The sequence below is a fragment of the Gallinula chloropus genome (assembly GCF_964237585.1).
Source record: "Gallinula chloropus genome assembly, chromosome: 2".
NCBI lineage: Eukaryota > Metazoa > Chordata > Aves > Gruiformes > Rallidae > Gallinula > Gallinula chloropus.
In genome coordinates this window covers 92,488,818-92,493,764 of record NC_140086.1, presented here as the reverse complement: position 1 = coordinate 92,493,764, position 4,947 = coordinate 92,488,818, and positions in this window count along the sequence as shown.

The following is a 4,947-nucleotide window of genomic DNA, read 5'->3' as shown; positions in this document are numbered from 1 at the left end:
GTTTGGATAAATGTTGTGGTTTAGCCTTGGTATGTGGCTCAGCCCCACACAGCTGCTTGTCTACTCCCTCTCCTCCTCCCCGCACCCCACCATGGGATGGGGGAGAAAATCAGAAGAATAAAAGTGAGAAAACTCATGCTTTGAGGTAAAGATCATTTAATAGGTAAAGCAAAAGATCCATGCATGAGCAAAGCAAAACAAGGAATCAATTCACCATTTCCCATGGTTCAGCTATCTCCAGGAAAGCAGGGCTCCACCACATGTACTGGTGATTTAGGAAGATGAATATCACCAATCTGAAAGTCTCCTCCTCTTCTTTCCTCTCTGGCCAGCTGGGGTCTGTTGTCGAGGCCGTGTTCCCCCCCAGCACACTCACTGGTAGGGCAGCTTGAGAAGCAGGAAAGGCCTTGGCTCTGTGTGAGGCCTGCTCAGCAATAACTAAAGCATCCCTTCATTATCAACACTTTTTTCAGCACAAATCCAAAACACAGCACCTTAGGAGCTACTATGAAGAAAATTAATTCCATCCCAGCCAAAACCAGTAGAGTAAGTCAAATATGTGGCCAGACCTCTATCTGAAGGAGTGGAACAGAATAGAGCAGGTTTTGTGAGGACCACAGCAACTCCTGAAAGGTTCTTCATGTCCCATCTAAAACCGAGCGTCTCAAAGAACTGATGAAAAAGATTTAGTTAAAACATTTCTAAAGGACAGAAGGCAGCAAAGTTCAACACAGCCAATGAAGGTCTTACAACGGTAAAAGCTGGAGGCCCCGGTCAGAGGATTGCATTAGCTGGCCTGGATGATGCATCTGGTGTTTCTTCCCTGAGGGTCTTGGGCAGATTCTTGCTTCTTGTTTGCCTTCACTGCTTCCAGATATTAGCATCCTCTGCTGCCACAATTTCATCTGCCCTTGTAAAATACTTATCAGAAACAGGAAGCACTTAAGAAAACAAGCCTGGCTTTAGTGACGTTCTTGAAACGAGGGAAAATAAAAGCAAGAAATGGGAAGCTGAGAAAAAGAGAACAACAAAGCTGCATCATTTTCCCTGCCAGAAAATAGTCCTGCATCACTTCATTAGAATAAAAGAGAAAAAAGCTTAGTGCAGAGGTGTGTATGGTTCAGGCTTTGGTTTTCAGAGCACTTATTTCTGGGCTTTATTAAGTAGGGCAGTCACGTGCTGTAGATGGCTTTTGTTGCCAGTAGGCAAATTGCATTTAAAACCACCAAACCAAATAAATGCGTACATAAAGTCACCTTTTTGTGTCAGGGCCACAGAAGGGAAGTAGTTGTCTGCGACATGAATGGAAAGGGAAACATCTGCAGAGCAGTCAAACTCTTAGATAAGATGCTAGTCCCATATTAGGGATGCATTTAATGTCGGGGAATAGGCGATGAAGGTGGACAGGCGTTACAACACGTTTGCTGCTCTGGGCTGTGTGAATGAGTTACAGGATGACTGGTTTTTATTTTTTGTTTGTTTGCCAGTCTGGTTTGCGCAGATCTGTGAGACGGGACTGGTGAATGGAAGGGAGCTGTTGGCTTGTTTAGTCTAGCAGAACAAAAACTGAGAAGGGATGACGCTGCTACCTCTAAATGCTGTCAGTGAGCGGAAAGGAGTATATTTCATCTAAGGGACAATGCTGGCACAGGGATGCCTGGGTATGAATGAGCTATAAATATATAAATATAGGCTGACTGAAAAAAGTTTGTAATCTGAGATGAGGAACAAACTTTCAGAGTAGTGTAGGCAAAAGAACTCCTCTCATTTGTTCTAAAATATAGCTAGGGCAGTTTACAAACAGGATTGCATGATGCTATTATTTGTCAAAACAAGAGTAAACTCCATGACCTCTGAGGTCCTTTCCAGTCCCAGGTTCCCCTGGTCCAACAATACATTTTCATCAGCCTTATGCAACACACAGTCTCCCTGACCACATACTGCCCACCAAGGACTTTCTTTGGACAAACACAACATGGGGATAAAACCTTGTTTGACCTGTTTTACCTTGCAGGCCAAAGCATCTATTAGGAATGAGCCAGTGCCTCTTAACCAGCAGGAGTTGATTGCCTGCGGAGCCAAGAGGTGGTGGGCTGGGGTTGGGGTATCAGGATTATTCCCTTGCAAAGATGTTGAGATTAGTTTTGCTTCCAGAATTGAGGTCAAGGATCTTGGGAGAGGGCTGTAGGATTCACTGGGGTGGTGGGGAGGTGGTGGTCATCAGTGATGACTGTTGACACACAAGGGTGAGACCATCTTGCTAAAAAGCAATGCCAGTTAATTGCTGCATATTGGCAATTTTATCTTAATTGCATATTTAGTTCAGATGAGTTGTTGCAAACATCAGCTACCACTTGATGGGCTTTGATACTTTTTTCCTCTGGATGTACATCGTCACCCAGAACAAGCTGCTGTGAACTGCTCAGTGAGGAGCCACAGCAGCAAACACAAGTAATGGCCCCTGATCCATCTCTGAGCAGTAGCTGCTACTACTGCTGGTGACTCTTTATCTTTGGGACCTTTTGTCTGAGGTCCTGACTGCTCAGCTGCTCCATGGTGGTGCTCAAGTGCTTACCCTGGGACAGGCATCTGGGCAGTTCAGCTCCTGACTGTACTCATGGCTGGGAGGAAACCCCTGTTGATGAGTATCATTGCAAATGTGATGTGCCTTCCCCTCATGTGATGGGACATGAGTATGGCTTGGGTTGTGTGAAACCTCGGTGAGTGTTCTTCCAAGTAAACGAAGAGAGAGACAACAGTTGCCACCAGGGTAACCATAAAGCAGCGGCAACTGTTCACCCCATCCTTGCCGTGTTCCCAATGCAGTTAATAGAAATAGGAGCTAAAAAGAAAGTTTAGCAGCACCAAAGGCAGAGGGAGCAGGGAACTGGAGTGGTGGACAGTATAACTGTATTTTAATCAAGATTCAAATCAGCAAACACTAATTTACATGTGCAATATTAATCTCAATAGCATTTTATGGAGAGAAGTATTCTCAGAGTAAGATTTATTCTTACAGGTAGTTCTGACCTAGCAGCACTTCTTGCTAATTGACTAGAGCTTAACTAGTTCATGTACTGGTTCATATTGGGAATCTTACCATTATACTTGTATTTTTATTGAAAGTGATGCTGTATTTCTGTCATTTTTATGTGGTCTGTGTCTTAGATGGAAACCTTAAATTTGCACATTCATTAAAATTTATTTCAAAATAGCTGTTAATCTATTTTTAATTAAGGAAAAGGGATCTTTTCATATTCTAATTTAATTTAAAAGTCTATTTTAAGATGTGTACAGAGAAAAGGTAGACCAAGAATATACTTGTACGGAAAAGAAACCAGCTTGCTTAATGAGAGGAGATACTTTCTGTGGTTAGACAGCTCACCTGGTTGTATCGAGACACAAGGACAGACTTCAAGGTCTGAGAATTAGTCATTCTTACCCTCCCCAATAGTTCCTTCTTGTTTTAGGGGGTTCTGCTGGGGCTTTTTCATATGCTGCAGGTGGGAAATAATGTGCACTTGTCTTTTTTTTTTTTTTTCCCTTTTGAATTCATGATTCCTCAGTCACTGAATTTGAAGAGCACAGAAATAAACCTCGTTTAAAGAACAGGCTACTGCTGTCAAAGGATAGATCTGTACTTGATTTCTGATTCTGGTAATTAGTGACTGTTCTGGATGATCTGGGTTTTCTCTGGCTTGGTGATAAATGCAGTTTGAGTATTTTGTAATTATTTCACATATATGTAGGAGAGGTTTTTGGAAGCCTGGCTTTGAGGCAGGCAGGTGGCTTGGCAAAGCGAGCTGAGTGACCAGAGCCAGTGTTTGCTCTGAAGGTGAGACTGGCCCAGGCAGCGAGGTGAGTGTCGCACGGTGTGTGCACAGGCAGCACAGCAGCCAGCTCCTTCCTGGTGCCACTTCTGTGGAGGAGGTAACGTTAGAGGGAAGCGTTCAGAGAAGAGATGATGTGGGTAAGGAGGAGCCTGGGAAGGCACAGTATGAAAAGAAGCCTACCTGTCTGGACACATCAGTGCACTTGACTGCAAGCAGCAGCTTGTCAGAGGGAGGAGCGGTGCCAGGCTCACCCGGGCATCAGCCGCGATGTTACAGGGGCGCAGATGTCTGCAGGGGTGGACGCGCAAGGTACAAAGGCCAGCCTCGTGTGCCCCTGCCCGCCCGTACGTGGGCACGCTGATTTATTTACCTGCCTGATATTTTCATCTAAATGCACTTTCTTGATAAACTAGGCAAGGTTTTTTACTGATTTTTACCCACTTTGCTATCCCAAACTCAAGGACTTGCGCTAAAAAAAAACCCAAAAACCCAAGCCCTAAACTGAAATTAATTGAAACTGGAGCAATTATGGAAATACATCCCCCTCTCCCGTATCATATCAGCTTGCAGCTATCTCATACAGATTCTCTTTTATTAATATTTGCTACTCCTATTATTATGTACAGCTTATTAAACAGCCGTGACGAGCAGCACCCATTCCCTTCCCTCAGAAGCAAGCAGGGACCATGGGACAGGAAAGCAGAGGAACAGAGGAACAGAGGCCTCTTCCCACTGGACACAGTTTTCTCACAGGAGTCACGACATACTTAGGAACTGAGGCCACCTTTTTCTTTCCTTTTCTTATATATTTTTTTTCAATTGATTTACTTTAAGGGAAGCTTCATCGTGGTATGTATGCGTATATATAAAATATAATTTATATATATATATAAATTTGTAACATTATTGCGATTGCTTTAAAATTTTGGTATTAATTTGTATACTAATATAAAATAAACCATAAAATTAAATATTACACTTTCCATATAAACAACACAGAAGGCATATATTTATTTTTCTTTTTTATTTCTACCCAGGAAGGGCTGAGGGGGTTGGGATGTGTGTGCCGTGGGCTCGGTGCGTGTCCGGGGGTAGGCGGGCGGCAGCAGCCGGG